Consider the following 19,615-nt stretch of genomic DNA (forward strand, 5'->3'; position numbering starts at 1 on the left):
TTTACGGTATATTCCTGGCAACCGCAGCTGCCGGTATTTTACCGTAAATTTGACAGTTTTTTTTTTTACAGTGTGAGTGGGGGACTGAAAACAGTGTAAACCTCCATTATCAGCATTTCAATGGATAACCCAGATTTTTGCTTTTTACGGAGCCCCTAAAGGGTCATTGTGGTGGAAAAAAATCGGAGTGAGTGAAAATATTTGGGGTGGGAGGAAAAAATATCCCTCACAAAGCTTGCGTTCTCTCACAAAGACATTTTCATTCTCTCGCAAAACTTTTGTGTTCTCTCCCAAACATATTTTCATTGCCTCGCAAAAATTTTGCATTCTCTCGCAAAACATTTACATTCCCTCACAAAGCCAGTTGAGCTTGGACAAACACTTCCTGTTTACTATACAGCTTGTAGTGGTTCATACAGCTCCATAACTTCACAATGGAGCAGTTCATAGAGTTTTATTTTGAACTTGGACAAAGTAGCATGCTTATAAAGGTACAGTTTTGGGACATACTGAAACGCTTAATGTAAAACATTGGATGGCTAAATTCATATTAATACCTTACTAATAAAGCCTACAGAAAAGCAGTCTGTGCCGCATTATGGAGCTGTATGAAACACTTCAAGCTGTAAAGTAAACAGGAAGTGTTTACCGAGCTCAATTGGTTTTGCAAGAGAATGCAAATATATTTGCGAGAGAACGCAAAAGTTTTGTGAGAGATCGCAAAAAATAATAAAAAATATATTTTTCCACCCAGCCCAAATTTTTTCACTCACTATTTTTTCCACCACAATGACTCTTTAGGGGCTCCGTAGCTTTTCTTCTAGACAATTGGAAATACTTTTTTGTGGTAATTAACAGCACCACAAATTAAAAATGTCCACATATCTGTTAATTCTCTTGTTTCCTAGCTCATCTGCTTATTCCTGACATTACCAGAGACTGTTCTTCATCATCATCTTCATCATCACAGCAGAATTGTTCATTGTTGTGTTCAGTGGTGAATGTGAGTCATGTGACTCTCTCCTGGTACAAAGGAAACAGTTTATTGTCCAGCATCAGTGTGTCTGATCTCAGCATCAGTCTCTCTCTACCTCTGGAGGTGGAATATCAGGAGAAAAACAGCTACAGCTGTGTGATCAACAATCCCATCAGAAACCAGACCACACATCTGAACATCACTCAACTCTGTCACACACGTGCAGGTTTCTTGGTGTTGATATTTTTGTGATTAAACTGATCTCTCGGTTATACATTGTTGATGTTTCAGTGTTTCTTGTAGATCAGATGAACATATTCACTCACATTAATGGTAAATTGTGTCCATTACAGATCAGGGTTTATCTTTAGTTTACACAGTGCTGATTTCTTCGGCCGCTGGATCTCTGTTGATTGTAGCTGCAGTCGTGATGTGCTTCATCTGCTGGAAAGATAGAAAAACAGGTCAGCAGAACGAGCAATATCTCTGTACAAATATTTATCTTTTTCAAAACATAAATTTTGATACAATATTTAAATTGTTAATACAGTCCAGATACAAGTGGAAGACAGAACCGAACCATCATTGTTTAAACCAACTAAAGGAAAAATGGTAAGATTGTGAAAAGTCAATTTCTTTGTATCTCTTTATCAGTTGGTGGCCCTGTGCTGAAACTGTATGTGTTCCTTTAGGTCATGCTCGGAATAGCACACACCAATTTTGGTTGGAATCTGCTGATGCAATGCGGAGATATAGCCTCATGTTTTTGTTAGCTCAAACTTTGCCAAATTTGTTACAGCGATGTAACCAAAAAATAGCATATTTTGGTGAAAATCTGACAAAAGGGTCTAGGAAGAATTTGAAAAAGGAACACAAGAGTGCTATTTTTGGCCCGTTGGTGGTGCTAGAGAGTTTGAGTCAAATACTCCAAATTTATTTGATTAATGTTGAGACTGTCTTATATTTGTGCGCCAAATTTCCCACAACTTTCCCACAAGATTTTCTATGGGCTGCCATAGACTTCATGAGCGGAGGAGGAAGAGGAAAACAAATGGTGACAAATATGTGCCTACACACCTTTAGTGCTTGGTCCCTGAATAAACTGGCTTTTTATTCTCACATAACCCATACAATGTCAGTTTTATAAGATTAGTTTTGCATTGAAAAGAGAGTTGAACATAGAGTTGTTAAGCCATGTGACTTGTGCTGAAGTCTGACCTCGAGCTGCATCTGCTCTGCGGTTCATGATTCTCTGAGGTGAAATGACGCTTTAGCAGTCATTGGTAACAAACATCAATCTTTGGTCCTGAGAAAGACTGTCATTCTCAGTGCATTGGCTGACCAACCTTCAGAAATAATCTCTAATCAGTTTGATGTTTTAACCAGTTAACAAGTCATGTGATGAACAAGATTGATATCATTTCCTCTTGCTTCTATGTGTTAATGTCTGTTCTGTAGTAGAAGTTTTTCAAAACAAAACAGCAGATTAAACTTTGCAGAGAAACCGAAGTTAGTCACATCAGCAGAATTCTGATTGTGTTTGTGTTTCCCTGCAGAAACCAATGGAGCAGCCTGTGTATGAAAATGTCCCCCCAAGAAGATGATTAACTATTTACTGGAATTATTAGTGTCATGCATCACACCTTTTCTTTTTCACATTTATTCTCTGGCTGGATGTCTATATTTATTTATTTTTTTCCAACCACATGAACATACATTGTTCAAATATCGTTTCAAATGTTGCTTTTCTCTGTTTTAGTTTAATGGTGCACAAATAACATACAGAAACTCAACTTAAATGTTACATGGTCTCATCTTAAGGGAGTTTATATAGCTTTCAACATGAAATATTGATCAATTACTATCATCTAGCGTGTAGCATGATGACAAAACTCACTGAAAACCAAACTAAACACAAACATACCGTAAAACCGAAACGATTCGTGCAACAGGCCTCACAATGACAACACGTGACATTCATGTTCTCAAACACTTTACAAGGTTTTTTTTGGAGTGAATGGCTTGAAAGCACCTCAGTCTCATTTCCTTGCTGGATTTGTTGTTCCATACAAATATTTATTGTTTTTCAGAATTGTTCCAATTTCCTTTTTTTTGAGTACAGTGGCCTCTGATAGCATAGTTTTACTTTAATAGCAATCACTAGGTCTATAATAACTGTTGCAGTTTACCAACTGTGTAAATTTTTTTGCATCACACAGCATGTGCTTATTCTAAACTTCCTGGTATATCATGCATGAGACCTGCATAAAGCAGTATGCATGCTGTAGTCTAGTGCTCCATCTAGTGTCATAATCAAGATTATTCCAAAAACATGATTAAGGTTTATTTAGTGCATTACAGTGTTACAATCACACTTCAGATGTAGAAACACAAAGGACACTTAAATCTTGATTTAATATTAGCTTAGTTAAACTTTAAAAGATTTACTGCTGCACAAACTCCCATTGACACGCTTTTACTGGATCAAATGAAAGTTCCCCTCCTTTTTAGTGTTTTTAAGGCACTTTAAAGACAAAACAAAAAAAGTCCAAAATACTGTATTCAAATATTATACCTCACAATAAAATATACAAAACAAATATATGAAGATTTCAGGGAAAAATAAAAATGTGAAATTGATCAAGTCATGTGTGCTGTATCATTTCTCAGTTCAGTTCCTGTGTGTCATTGCATTGAAAGCTGCCTCAAACACTCTTCTGCATATTTATTCACATGTTCTGTAAAGAGCTCCTGCATCTTGGCAAGGCACTTGTGTCAACGGTCAGCTCTATTATATCAGTTATTTTAGGAAATACTGAAATCTGGTGTTGTTGTAATGAAAATATCTTCATGTGAGCAATGTGACATTCATCCTCTTCTTTAGTTTCTTATCTGAACATCATTTAAAGAATCAAAATAATAAAACACGTCAAAGTGATATCTATAGGAGATGTTGGATTAGCAGATCCCATATGTCATTTCTTCTATATCTCCTTGAAAAAAAAGAAAAAAAGTTGTATTAATATTTTGATAAAATTTCTTTGGAATTTTAGTTTTTTTATTTAACCATTCATTTTTTCTTATTTTATTCTACTAGCATTTTTTTTGCAGCATTAAACAGAGTGTGTAAATGTCAGTTCAGAAGTGCTTGTGTGCTGCCTTTGCAGTGTACATGTGATCATGTCTAAATCTGATTTAGTGCTCATAGTGACAGTAAGTTACCAGATTTGTGTACTGTATCCTGAAGTCTGTTTGAACAACAACAACAAACACATATTACATTGGTTAATAGAATAAATATGCACATCTCTACATCTCTTATGTAACAAATCTCATATTGTTTTATTAAATCAGCTGAATGTAATACTTGCCATTCTGTTCTTCTCGTCTGACTCTTCTGTGGCAGCAGTAAATCACACAAGCACTTACACCTCCAGTCACCAGCATAAAACCCATACCAACAACAACACAGAAAGCAATAAATCCAACATATACTGCTTTTAAAGCATCTGGAGAGAATCCTGAAGCTGTAATGACAGACAGTTACTATTACCATTATTATAGTCACCATATAAACTTGAACTGCACAAAAATTCATATTCAGCTTGCTGACGGGTCCCAATAAGGGTCAAATGGCCTAAACGGTAGTCCCTACTTTCACTGTGTTCAGTATATACAACATGCATTATTGTTATTTGAATATGTAAATATATAACTGGTAACTTCCGGGGAAAGCTATGTACTGTAGATGGTGCTGGGAATAAAAAAACAAATACAAATTTAGAGTGCTACTTCCGTACTATCTTAAGTTTACTCAAAACTATCACTCGAAAATATATCTGAGTTTCCCAGCTTAATTACGACTTAATGTGTTCTTGTGCAATTTCCTACTAAGAAACTTGTGTTTTTACAATAATTCCGATGAAGTGAAGGCATCATAAATGGAATATGGGCCAAAACACAAAACAGGCTACACAAGACAAGCCCAAACCTGTCTGTTTTAATGAAGGAGCTCATAGGCAACTCTCTTAGAAAACTCAAAATCTGTATAAGTACAAACTTGGCAACACTGTAAACTTTTGGTTAATGTTTTTAATGTTTGCAATGGTATTTATAGATAAATAAAAATAAACAATATATTAGAGTTATGTAGGCTAAGGCATGATGCCAGCAGGTTACTTATGGATAAAGTTTTGATACCAGTAAACCTTTAAAAAACATCATATACAATACTTTTGCAATCACTATTCCACCGTCAATATTGCCACTTAAAACACAGCTATGTTTCTCTCTCTCTCTCTTGTTTTTACAAAAAACATTCCATTTTCAATTATCAATGTCTTAAAAAAGCAACAACAAGGAATTTCACGTGAATTTCTGTCGAAGTTTAAGTGCATGGAGGAAAATTTGCCCAAACGTACGTCGTTAGATTGTATCGTTGATCAAAAGATAATAAACAAATGTCTTACCATAGTCAAGTAAGATCACCATGAGAAGAATATAGAGAGGCTTCATCTTCACCACTTTTTCTCAAACAAATGAATGCTGATTCTGAATTGTACAAGTGTTGTGCTCAACTGCTTCACTGGAGACAGAAACGCAGTTGTTTCACTAGTCAAAGTGAAAGTAACAAGCTGGAACCTGTACTCTAGCAATTGGGGTCATTATGGGGATGATGGGAGATGGACTGGTGAAGTTTTAAAAATCAGCAACTCTAGTGCACTACAAATTTGCAAAATACTAATTAATACTATTATTATTTTTTTTTACTACTGTACAAAAAAAAAGGTGGTTGATCTACAAACGGACGCATAAAATGTGGTTTTACTAGTGAGTTTGTGGCTGACGTCAGTTTATGAGTGTTTGAGAAATCAGTATTGAGTTTCAAATGATTTAAAAACCTTCAAACAAAATCTGTGACTGAAACATCTCATATGACCCTATATATGAATGTTGTCAATGTGGAAAGACACAAAGGTTCATATTTTGGTTTTGGAAGTCCCCAGTAACAGGTTGACATGCATGCAAGGTCAAAAAGCAATGTCATTGTCTTATATATGCATTCATTTTTACTTTACTTGCTTAGCGACTTTCTAACAATTAATTAAATTATACATTTTTCCAAACTCCTTATTTGTTGGTGGTAAAGAATAAATTAGCATTTTCTTAGACCAACAGGATTGCAGGATTTTTTCATTCACTTTGAGCTGTTACACACTGCATAAAAGGACATTTTCAAAAATCCATAATAGGGGTACTTTAATGACATAATTGTGATGCAATCTGGGAAAACATCTCCTTACTGTGTCTTCCTTACTCACTACAGCCAGTAAAACAGGCTTTCTTGAAGAAACACTAAGGTCCTGAGCACACAATAGTGAACAAATACAACCAGCTTTCTTAAAGCAGCACTACTGCTCAGAGAACCCTTCTGGGAAAACAGACAGGCCAAACTCTCTCTGATGAACAGTCTGTTCCCTGTTCACCAGAGACAGAAAAGGACCATGCACTGAATTTATAATTTTCTTTCTTTTAGACCACACGTGGTAAATGTGAAAGATTCAGTTCTCATTACTGCCATTCCTCAAAGGTGTGCACAGAGTCCATTTCTTTATATTCCCTATTCAAATTATGTCCATTTGACACTACTCATTATTTTAAATATGCAAATTACACAGCCATCCTTGCAATGCTTAATAATAAAGACAATGATCCTTTTTTTGGACTATCAACGTTCCATAGCATAGTTTAGTACATGGTCTTCAAAGACTAAATATTCAGCCATAGTGCTCATTGCTGTTTACATTCCTCTCATCTCCAACAACAACAACAGGAACGATGCACTATATTAACTGTACCAGCACACCAGTGAGGAGCAGACAGCCCATCCTGATGCATTTGTCACCATAGCTGGGGATTTCAACCATGCAGACGTAAAGAATGTGTTCCAAAAAAAACACTAACACATTAAATTTCCCACACAAGGTAAAAACTTGGATTTGTTTACACCACACAGAGAGGAGCCTACAAAGCCCTCCCCCTCCCCCACCTCGGAGCCTCAGACCACATCACTGTCATGCTAATGTCTGCATACAGACCGCTCGTTAAAGTCACCAAACCAGTTCACAAACAGATACTAGTGTTTTGACACCACTGACTGGAATATGTTTAAGGAGGTGCCCACAGACTCAGAGACTGTCACTGCCTACATCAACAAGTGTATTGATGATGTAACAGTCACAAAAACCATCACTGTCCGGGCCAACCAGAAGCCGTGGATGACAGGGGAGATCTACAGACTTCTGAAGACACGGAACGCTCCCTTCAGAGCTGGAGATGAGGTGGGCCTGAGAACAGCCAGGGTCCCGCCAACCTGTCCCGCAGCATTAGAGAGGCTAAGAGACAGCACTCCAGGAGGATACCCCATCAATTCAGCGACAGCAGAGACACTCGGAGCCTGTGGGGGATACAGACCATTATGATATCTGTGAAAGCTGAACGAGCTGAGAAAGCACAAAAAGGCACCACTACACAGAAGACTCCACCTCCTCCCGGCGACCAGGTGATGACGCTGACCTCAGACAGCATGAAGAGATCCTTCAGCTGGATCAATGCACGCAAAGCTCCAGGTCCTGACAACATCCCTGGGCATGTACTGAGAGACTGTGCAGCAGAACTCACTGATGTCTTCACAGACATTTTCAACATCTCACTGAGTCAGGCTGTTGTTCCCACATGTTTTGCATAAATGATGCCCACCGCTCTGGGTGTGTGTGCGTGTATGTGCATGTGTATGTGTGCGTGTGTGCACGTGCACTTTGGATAGGTTAAATGCAGAGCACGAATTCTGAATTCTTATGTCACGTCACTTTTTCCCTTTTTTATGTCAGTATAAATAAAGAACTGCTCTCTTTATTTATTTATAGGGGAAGTCGTGGCCTAATGGTTAGAGAGTCGGACTCCCAATCGAAAGGTTGTGAGTTCGAGTCCCGGGCCGGCAGGAATTGTGGGTGGGGGGAGTGCATGTACAGTTCTCTCTCCACCCTCAATACCATGACTTAGGTGCCCTTGAGCAAGGCATCGAACCCCCAACTGCTCCCCGGGCGCCGCAGCATAAATGGCTGCCCACTGCTCCGGGTGTATGCTCACAGTGTGTGTGTGTGTTCACTGCTCTGTGTGTGTGCATTTCGGATGGGTTAAATGCAGAGCACAAATTCTGAGTATGGGTCACCATACTTGGCTGAATGTCACTTCACTTTCACTTTCACTATTTTTACACTTTAATCAGACTGAATAAGCTCTTTTGGACTACATTCATCATATCTGCACTGTTTACTTCACTGGTTTGCACTCTATCTGCCATGTGCTGCTTTACTTATGTTTCTTTTTTACATGACTTATTTGTATATTTGTAAAGTTGTACCTTATATTTTACTATAGTATTATCTGTATTTAATGTTCTACTGTTAGTGTTATCTGCATGCATCAAGGGTCTCAGAGTAAGACAAATTCAATTATCTGTATGTATGTGCTGTACATGTGGAAGAATTGACAATTAAGCCGACTTGACTTGATTTGACTAACGATCTATTTTTTAACTCCTCCAAAACATCAATCCATCCTTTCAGCTTTATCATTAAACATGGGTGAACGTTTACAGCATTTCAGATTCCTTGGCATTACATTGGATAATCATCTCAACTTTAGGTAGCATACTCATATTCATAACACCAGGACCGGAAGAAGCCCTTCAACTATGAACTAAACACACATTAAACCAGTGGCCACATACTGTTTGTCCGCTCTACAGATCAAACCACGTTTCTATAGAAATCAGACCACAGCAGGTTTCAGTTTGACTCAGAAATTGCACATTGCACAATTGCACACACCTTAATAAGTTTAGTATTAAGAGGTGAGAGATGGTTTAAACTTTTTTACTTTTTTGCATACACAATAATTTATATATGGTTAATTCAATTAAATTACAAAACAAGAAAAAATTAAGTAATCATTTATTTTTTTGAGATTAACACAATCTTCTACTTATACATATTTAATACATACGATATCTAGATTATCATAGTTAAATGACAATAAAAAAAATGTATCCTCTATTTAAACTGTTAAAATCAGAATAATTTTATGCAACTATTTAACATCCGTTCAGATTGTGTGAAGGAGGAGGGTCAAACTCTGTTGGGGTTGGACTCACACCAGCGCTTGTTTTCAGCAGATTTTAGGTCAGCGTTTTCACTGAACAACTGTAGAAAATGTTTTCTATGTTTATTTCGTTCTGTTTGTACTGGTGCAGTCTTACTGGTAAGTTATAAAAGCATGACCTATTTTATTTCTATTTTTCCAGAAAAAAAATTAACCGTTTGTTTTCACGTGCTGTTATCTCAGATAGATCAAATAAAACTTAGATAATATTGTGTGGTCTGCTTTGCAGGTAGATTATTAATATTGTGACTTACAGGCATGGAAATGTTAAAAGTCAATGAAAACGTATAAGTAACATATATTTCTAAGGTGAATAAATTTAACCAGTCAAGGATAAGGAAGTGAGACGGTTTTCAAATGTCAGGCACCTTTTTAATGTTTTAAATGTTAATTTTAACGATAAAAATATTAATCTCTAAAAAATGATTACAGATAAATTCATACAAAAGTAATCAAAAATAGTCAAAAAAATGAGTCTAAAAGCAAACAGCCATTGACTTCAGGGTTTAATCTGTTTCTGTATGTTTTTTTCAGGTGTGTTCGGCAGTAAAATAAATAAAATACAGTCAGTGTCAGTGATGGAGGAAGAATCTGTCACTTTACAAACTTTTGTTACTAAAATACATGATGATGATGACATACTGTGGATATTTGGAGCTGAAATGTCTCTCATAGCTAAAATCAGCATTGAGAACCAAATCTTCTCAACATTTGATGATGTTCATGACGGGAGATTCAAAGACAGACTGAAGCTGGACAATCAAACTGGATCTCTGACCATCACAAACATCACAACTCAACACGCTGGAGTTTATAAACTAGAGATAAATGGAGTGAAACGGTCATCAAAAACATTCAATGTTTCCGTCTATGGTGAGCAGAGAACATTTGTGGCCCTGGACCACCAAAACCAGTCTTAATCGTCAATTTAGATTTATAAATTTAGATTTATAATCAGATAATATTTGACCGAGATACAATTTGAAAATCTGGAATCTGAGGGTGCAAAAAAATGAAAAAAACTTGTCTTTGAAGTTGTCCAAATGAATTCTTAGCAATGCATATTTCTAATCAAAAATTAAGTTTTGTTATATTTACGGTAGGAAATTTACCAAATATCTTCATGGAAAATGATCTTTACTTAATGTCCTAATGATTTTTGGCATAAAAGAAAAATTGATAATTTTGACCCATACAATGTATTTTATTTTATTTATTTATTGGCTATTGCTAAAAACATACCCCAGTGACTTAAAACTGGTTTTGGGCTTCAGGGTCGCATTTGTTTCATCCTTCATGTATTTAGAAGTTTAACTCAATCTACATTTGTTGCATTATGATGATTACCGCAAATAATGTCTGACTCATCCCTCATTTTGAGGTCATGCTGAGGCTTTATAATGGATGTCAATGTGACCAATTTGAGGATTTAAAAGAAAACTTTATAAAAACACATATATTTTTTGCTTAAATAATAATAACAGTAATTTTATGGTTTATACTGTGAAAGCTACGAGTATTTTAACATTTACAGATTTACTATAACCCATATTTTTTTGGAAAGTGAAAGTTACAACCCATACTCGGAATTCACGCTCTGCATTTAACCAATCCAAAGTTCACACAGAAGTACAGCAGTGAACACACACCAGAGCAGTGGGCAGCTATATATGCTGTGGCACCCATGGAGTAGTTGGGGGTTCGGTGCCTTGCTCAAGGGCACCTCATTCATGTATTAGGGTTGGAGAGAGCAATGTACATTCAGTCCCCCAGCGTATAATTCCTGCCGGCCCGAGACACAAACTCGCAACATTTGGATTACAAATCCAAATCTAACCATTAGGCCACAACTTCCCCATGGGATTTGGATTTTTATTTTTGCCAGTCAACATTATGTCAAAGAATGAGCTTAAAACATATCAAATTATTCAGTTAAACGTGCATACTAGATTGTTTAATTATTTTATATTTAAAGTTGAAGAAAACACTGATCGTCAACACAAACACCAAAAATAAGACTGATGTTGAGGTTTATCCAGATTTCTGTTCATTAATATTTTCCAGGTCCTCTACCCACTTCTGACATTACCAGAGATTGTTCATCATCATCATCATCATCATCATCATCATCTTCATATTGTTCATTGTTGTGTTCCGTGTTAAATGCGAGTGATGCGACGCTCTCTTGGTACAAACAAAACAGTTTATTGTCCAGCATCAGTGTGTCTGATCTCAGCATTAGTCTCTCTCTACCTCTGGAGGTGGAATATCAGGAGAAAAACAGCTACAGCTGTGTGATCAACAATCCCATCAGCAACCGGACCACACATCTCAACATTACTGAACTCTGTCAGCCATGTCCAGGTATGTTGGTGTTGGTATTAACATAAATTAATTAAATTATATAGTGCTGCTGTTTGATACTCTTTTTTTGTAAATCAAGCAGACAGATTTACTGATACAATTTGTCGATTACAGATCAGGGCCTACCTTTATTTTACATAGTGCTGATTCCTTCTGCTGCTGGATCTCTGTTGATTGTTTCAGTCATGATCTGCTGCATCTGCAGGCAATGTAAAAGAACAGGTCAGGAGAACAAGCTGAGTGAATATTCATCTTTAAGACACAAATTTTGATACAGCTGTCATTTTAACATGTCTGTATTATTGTTAATGCAGCTCTGACCCAAGAGGAAGACAGAACTGATTCACCATTGTGTAAACCAGCAACGCGAAAAACGGTAAGAACGTTATGTGTTGCAAAAAGACGTGTTGCAGTCAATCTGATTGAAGTTTGCAGCATCAGACGGTCAGTGAGCAGACGTGGGTGGACTATCGGCCGACCGTTACCAGCATAAGACAGAGAGCACATCAAAAGAATAGTTTAAGAAAGGGTTTTTTATTTTTTTGTGCTGTGTACACTAAGCCTGTGTACTTTGTTCCTCAGTCTAAGTTTTTCCATTATAATCAGTGAAGTTGCCTCATTATGCATCTTTATTTTAGGAACAGCCAGTTTATATTTTTTGACCTGCTGCTGTCTAATGGAAATAATATTTAATTACACATATCATGAATTAGGTAACCTGTAACCTACATTTAAAACTGTTACAAAGCCAGCTCCTTATGTGTTTGTGGCCTACTAATTTAAATCATGGTTTGTTTAAAAACATATCTAAACAGGCCCTTTAAATATATTAGTTTGTCATACTGAAATGTCCTTTACAAAGTTAGATTTCTACCATTAGATTTGCACAGTAAGGAAAGAACACCACAAAGCTGTAACCTGTGCTTTGACACAAGCTGCAGCTGCTCTGCGGTTCATGATCATCTGAGGTCAAATTTTTTGACATCATATCCTCTTGCTGGTCTACAGTATGTTAGCTTATGTTGTTGCACATTAAAAATCATCTTAACGTACAAGATCAACTTAACCCGTGGCATTGTTTAAATTCACTACCCTTTCATTATGATCGAGATGAAAACATCCACTAAATTAAACTGCTGTAAAAATGTATTAGATATACATATTTTTTGACACTTTTTTGGGGGGAATAAATCTATTAATCAACCTCAGTCCTGATTTTAAGAAATCCAAGATTTTAACTCGGCCTGCCGCCGAAACTTCACCCCGTGGGTGGACCCCTCATTTCTATGGGCTGGCGTGCCCCTAGAACCGGTGTCCAGACATGTTTTTGTGTCAACAGATGCCTCTGCCATGGGCTGGGGTGCCATGTGCAATGGGCATGCTGCGTCAGGCTCCTGGACAGGACCCCGACTTCAGTGGCATGTCAGTTGCTTCGAGTTGCTAACAGTACGGCTTGCTCTGCACCACTTCAGGGCCCTGCTGAAGTACAAGCATGTTCTGGTCCGTATGGACAACACTGCGACCGTAGTGTACATCAACGGTCAGGGTGGTCTATGCTCCCGCCGCATGTCGCAACTTGCTCACCATCTCCTCTTGTGGAGTCAGAAGCATCTGAGGTCGCTTCGAGCCATTCACATTCCGGGCAGGCTCAATCGTGCAACCGATGAGCTCTCACGGCAGCAGTCTCGCCCCGGGGAATGGAGAATCCATCCCCAGTCAGTTCAGCTGATTTGGGAACACTTCGTAGACGCTCAGGTAGACCTGTTTGCCTCTCCAGAAAAATCCCACTGCCAGTTGTTTTACTCCCTGACCGAGGGCACTCTTGGCACGGACGCACTGGCACACAGCTGGCCGCTGGGCCTGTGCAAGTATGCGTTTCCCCAAGTGAGCCTTCTTGCACAGACGTTGTGCAACATCAGGGAGGACAAGGAGCAGGACCTCATGGTTGCGCCTTTTTGGCCAGGCCAGACCTGGCTTCCCCCTGGGTGCTGGCGCCTCGCTAACAGACATCTGAAGAGCTACACCTAGCAACATTCACAAGATTTTATAATCTCTGTGTAGAGCCCGTGTCCTCCCCTTCGGGCCAGTAAGGACCTGCTCGTGTCAATCCACTTGCTGTGCCATTCCACTCTGCAGACTGGATGCATGCGCTATTCCCCTCTGGTGAGTTCCTCAGTCAGAACCCTGGGTTCCTCCAGCACTGTTGATGTCCAGCAATTGCGTACATGCCCTTTGGTCAGCCCTGTGTAGGACTAGGTGCCTCCATGTGTTGTGATTCCCCCTTTCTGGGCAATCCCATGTGCGCATGTCCACAGTAAGTCTCTCTGCAGCATATGTCTTTTCCTTGGCAAGCCCCTTGCCAGCTCTGTTGTTGAAACTGCCACCCTGCGGGCTGGGTACCTCAGAGTTCTTAGGTATCACCACCTTGGTGGATACCTGCCTTTTGTAAGTCGTCCCACGGGCAGGCAGCCTGCTAGCATGCGTCCAGCTGGAATATGCTACCCAGTGTATTCTGTATAAGCTATAGGCCCTCAATCGTGCTGGGGTCACGACAGGGTGCTATCATTCACACAGGTCGCTGGAAGACAGCCATTCGGCGTTTTGTAAGGGACCCCATTCTTAACGTTGAACATGACCAACTGAAAGGGAACGTCCCTGAAGGAACGAGGTGAAGCCAGTGTTGAATCAGTCTCATATGGAGTAAACCGAGCATGATCGCTGCCGGGGCTCCCTCTGTGACCTTCGTAAAGACGCGGGGAGATAGGGCCAACCTGAATGGGAGAACCTTGTACTGAAATGCCTGCCCCTTGAAAGCAAACTGAAGAAACGGTCTGTGTCGAGGAAGAATGGAGACACGAACATACGCGTCCTTCAAGTCGATTGCTGCAAACCAATCCATCGGACAAATGCATTCGAAAATGTGCTTGGGCATTAGCATCTTGAACGAGAGTCTGTGCAGAGCTCGGTTCAGGGCATGCAAGTCCAGGATTGGCCGTAACCCACCTGTCTTTTTGGGTACTATGAAGTAAGGGCTGTAAAAGCCGGACTTAATGTCGGCTGGAGGGACCTGCACTATCGCGCCCTTTGCCAGCAGCGTCACGACCTCCGCACGCATGACAGGGGCATCTTTGCCCGCCATTGTCGCGCGGACACCCCAAAACCTGGGGGGACGCCAGGCTAACTGAATCGCGTAGCCGCGCCTGAGCGTCCGGATGAGCCAGGGGGAAGGCCTGAGAAGCTCTAGCCAGGCTCCCAGAAACCAAACCAGCGGGGTCAAGGGGACTACAGGCGTACCCACGGTGGGCCAGCGCGGTGGAGCAGACAGCCCTGGCATGGGAGGCATAGCATCCCTTAGCAGGGGCAGAGTGCTGGCACTCGCCTGACTCTACCGCGTCGCCAAAAAGGCCATCCTGGGAGACAGGGGAGTTGATGCTTTGGCCACAAGCGTGGATGAGAACTTACAGGCCTTGGAGGGCAGCTTGGGACCACCATCCCAAGCGGAGGTGCTCTGCGGACACAGTTGCATCGCAACAGAACGCTCCACTGGAGGAATCCCAGCATACCCCTTGGCCGCCCTGCCATCGAGGGCAGTGAAGGCGGAGGAAGTACCAGAACGGTTTTGGGCAGTTAAAGGTACCTTCCATGAACTGGTTATGCAATGCAATGAGAACATGAGGCATCCACGAATGCAGTCTCAGCGTGCTGGAAGCCCAGACACGTGACACAGCGATCGTGGCCATCACGAGGAGTGATGTATCGACCGCACCCAGAAACACACAGGCGAAATAACATCTTTAAAACGACCCGTTACTCTTTTGTGAAAGGGAAAAAAACTCTTTCAGAGGTGTTGAAGCGCTCAGGGGAACACGGGAGCTGTCGCAGGAAACCCAGAAGAACCGCTGAATCACGCTGTCACACCAACACTAGTGACTCTTACTTGTAGCACTCCGGTGAAAGCAGCAAGCGACGTGCTCGGCTCCATAGCGAAAGCTTGAATGTGAGTTGCTCATGCTGCTCCTTATATACCCGCTCTGCAGGGCAGAGCTCGCGATGCAAATTCCGCAAACCAAGGTACTTTGTGTACCATTGGCTCATTTTGTACCATTCGAAGGTGATTGGGCTCTCGGGTGAGATCCCATTCATAACGTTGAATGTGACCGACTGAAAGGGAACACAAAATTACTTATTTTCAATATAAAAAGTGATTGTGGCTGGATATGGTTTTTTACCTTTTATCACAGTCTTGGGGATGTCAAAGACAACATTGGCTTTGATGCATTTTTAGTTTTTATGCAGTATTAGATTTTAATTTTTTCTCCCTCATTTTTTGTTTGTGGCTGTTTTTGCCCCATTGACTTCCATTATAATTACATTTTTTGATTGCAAAGCCATGACACCATAATATCATGCATTCTAGATGTTTGTTGGTTTTCCCTGTTGGGAAGAGGTACATTTTTTTATTTTAACAGTTGATCACTAGGTGGGACCATTAACACTTTAGAAAGGACTATGAAGAAAAAAAAAAACTTAGTTTCTGGCTTGTATATGGAGCTATATGGAGTATAACAGCATATAATATTGTTTGTGTAAGTAAATGTATTAATGCACATGCCGCCTTTTGATGGTGGTGAGAAGTACAGACTAAACAAAAACAAGGTATGTGGATTTAAACACTTGCATGCCATCCTGCTGGTCATTTGATGGTGAGAAGAGCAGAAAGCAACACGAGAAATGGCTTGACTTGTAACCAAGTTTTAGAAATGATTATGCTGCCTGACCCCTCCAGCGAGCAGCAGTTTATTTTATGTTGTTGTTGCAGTTTGTTTCAAAATAAATTGTTAATAAATCTGATGCAAAGTAGATTTTTTTTTACAGAAAAATTTAAAAATTTATCACTGAAGGATTTTAAGGTTTTAAACTGGCTTTACCATCAAGAAATGAAAAGCATTTCACACATAGACCATCCATACTTCTCACTATCAAAAGGCAGCAGGTGCATAAATACACTTACTTTGTTTTTGTTTACTCCATGTAGTTCTGAGAGCTGAGGTGTATAGTTCGATTTTTTTCTGATACATCAAGGTAAGTGCACAAAGGTCTCTCTTTCCCTCTCACTTGTACGTACACACACACACACACACACACACACACACACATGCACACACACACACACACGCACACACACACACACACACACACACTTCTGGACCCTTGCAATGGCATAACGAGTCGTCCCTGGAGTCACGCCTCTGGCAGGCTGAAGGAAGTGAGTTCTCTACACATTGGTGGAAAACCACACTTTGCTGTTTCTCCCAATACAGTCAGATACAGGATCCTCTGAATCTTCCTTGCCTTCAGTGGAAGCTGGAGAGGATAAAGTTGCCACATCAAAATCAGGATCTGACTCTCCTGAGTCTGTGGTGTCAGAGGGAAAAGACAATACATCCTGCAGCTCGCTGGAGAGGTCAGGCTGCATAATAATTTATAAAACTTTGGTACAAGTCAAGCCCAGATACTTGGAAGATACAGAAGTTTTTTCAGATACATCAATGTAAGTGCGCAAAGGTCTTTCTCACACTTTCTCTCTCTCTCTCTCTCTCTCTCTCTCTCTCTCTCTCTCACACACACACACACACACACACACACTAAAATTTGATGTTATACTCCATATAACTTCATATACATGCCAGAAACGAAGCTTTTTTTGCACATGCCTACCTAAAGTGTTAATGATCCCACCTAATGATCAACTGAAAAACAAATTTGACCTCTTACCAAAAACCTCTTACCTTTTTTCATAGTTTGGCTGGTCCTGCGACTTATAGTCAGGTGCGACTTATTTATAAAAATTAATTTGACATGAACCAAGAGAAATTAACTAAGAGACATGAACCAAGAGAAAACATTACCGTCTACAGCCGCGAGAGGGCGCTCTATGCTGCTCAGTGTTCCTGTAGTCTACACTGAAAACATAGAGCACCCTCTCGCGGCTGGAGACGGTAATGTTTTCTCTTGGTGCTTGGTTCTAAATAAATGCGACTTATAGTCCAGTGCGACTTATATATGTTTTTGTCCTCATCGTGACCTATTTTTGGACTGATGCGACTTAAACTCAGGTGCGACTTATAGTCCGAGAAATACGGTAATCTAATGCTGCACAAAAAATAACAATGTATCAAAGCCAATGTTGTTACTAATCTTTAACATGCCCATGACTGTAATAAAAGTTTAAAAAAATCCAGTCCGCAATCACTTTTTATATTGAAAATAAGTCATTTTGTGTGTTTTTTCCCCCAAAATCAGTGACATCATTTATGAACTTGGTAATTTAAAAGTTACACTCTTGGATTTTTTTAAACATTTGGTAGTTTTGAATAGGACTGCGGTTTATTAATAGATTAATGCAAAAAAGTAAAAAAAAAAAAATGTATCTGATACATTTTTACAGCAGTTTAATTTAGAGGATGTTTTCATCCCGAACATAATGAAAGGGAAGTGAATTTGAGTTTTTTTTTTAATTTTCAAAGCATTTTCTTGAAATATGTCAAAATAAGATTTGTCAACAAAAATCATTCCATTTGATGAAACACAGAGAAAGTTGTGGCCAAAATAAGACGCAAGTTTACCCCATAGTGGACGAAAACGTTCCCAACACTGCATAAAGTTTAAATTGATGGATAAATTGTGTTCTACTAGGGGTTCATCAGCATGTTTCCTGATTGATCGATTTTGTGTTTCTTTGCAGAAATCAAAGACTGATGCTGTGTATGAAAATATCCCCAAAAAGCGATGATCAAATACAGTGAGCATGATTTGACCAATTATATGTTCCTGGATCATCCATGTTGATCCTGGAACAACATTCCAATCAACCAATCAGAATTGAGATATAACTTTTCAGGAAATGCCTGTTTTAGGCAGGTGCTTCTAAACATTTGTTAATCAGATTTCATCTCCACTGATTTTAGGAATAAAGGTTAGGTTTAGGGGTAGGGAATGGGTTAAGTCTGTATTTTTGGACAGTAATGTTGATCCAGGATCAACAAATGAAATTGATCCAGGAACATGTCTGACTTGGCAAAATCACGTGCGACAATCAAATACTGTATATACTGTTTTTTTTTTTTTTGTGTGAGTGTTTTTATTTTTGCTGTTAGAGCTCATACTGTACAATAACTTACACCTTTTCATTCACATTCATATATTCCACAATGTCACTCTTTTGTCTGTATCATATACTTTGCTGTTACTGTAATGTCTAAAATGTTATTTGAATTAAATGAGTGTTTAACCAATAGCAGCATATCATCCAGAATCTCAAGTAAAATGTTCTTTCTTTATCTTATCACATGGAAATTTACCTAACACTCATTAAATATCAATCACACCCTTCTGTCATGTACCTGTCATTTACAGTTCTCGTTTTATCTTTTTACAAAATATAAAGGAATATCGAGTGCACTCTATTGTATCACACACAATTCATTCTGTTGTTAGCAAAAGTAGAACAAAGTGCATCATCGTCACCCTGGTGGTGTAGCAAATCAGCTTGTAAATCATATTCATCTTCAGGAATTACTTGTAGCATTATAGCATTAATAGTACAATTAAATGAGTCTATAGACCCTAAGTTAAATTATTTATCTGTCTACGAAGAATAATCTTACTACAGTACTAACACATTACTCCCAGAGCATGTAACAAAACCAGAACATTAAAGTGACTTTGTCCTGTGAGCAGCAAACAGACAACCAAGTGTGAATACATATGGATGTTAATTAAACTACACTTCAGGGGAACTTGCAACATCTGACTAGACACAGACATACACACATTAAACATAGATGCTAATGCAAGGAAAGCATGGATAGAGAGAGAGAGAGCGTGAGAGAGAGAAAGAGAGAGAGAGAGCACTGTAGAGAGTGGTATCACTCATGCGCAAGATTATAGGGAGTATTAGTATTTAGGGATGCACAGATACCAAGGTAGCACCACCTGTTTCCCTTCGTCATGGTTTTTAAGGTGTAGCAGATTGCAAGACCTTTTTATAAT

General features: G+C 39.3%; 2 long non-coding RNA genes across 2 annotated transcripts; both read left to right on the plus strand.

Annotated features, from left to right (window-relative positions):
- The first annotated feature begins 913 nt into the window (after window positions 1–913).
- LOC132160366 (uncharacterized) lies at window positions 914–2,980 on the plus strand. The gene is made up of 3 exons (XR_009437988.1): window positions 914–1,440; window positions 1,527–1,588; window positions 2,533–2,980. It is a non-coding gene; the product is annotated as an uncharacterized LOC132160366 (long non-coding RNA).
- Window positions 2,981–11,058: 8,078 nt separating this feature from the next.
- Window positions 11,059–18,679, plus strand: LOC132160372 (uncharacterized). Its single transcript, XR_009437994.1, has 3 exons — window positions 11,059–11,785; window positions 11,878–11,939; window positions 18,309–18,679. It is a non-coding gene; the product is annotated as an uncharacterized LOC132160372 (long non-coding RNA).
- Window positions 18,680–19,615: the final 936 nt, after the last annotated feature.

The sequence above is a fragment of the Carassius carassius genome, chromosome 16 (assembly GCF_963082965.1).
Source record: "Carassius carassius chromosome 16, fCarCar2.1, whole genome shotgun sequence".
Lineage (NCBI taxonomy): Eukaryota > Metazoa > Chordata > Actinopteri > Cypriniformes > Cyprinidae > Carassius > Carassius carassius.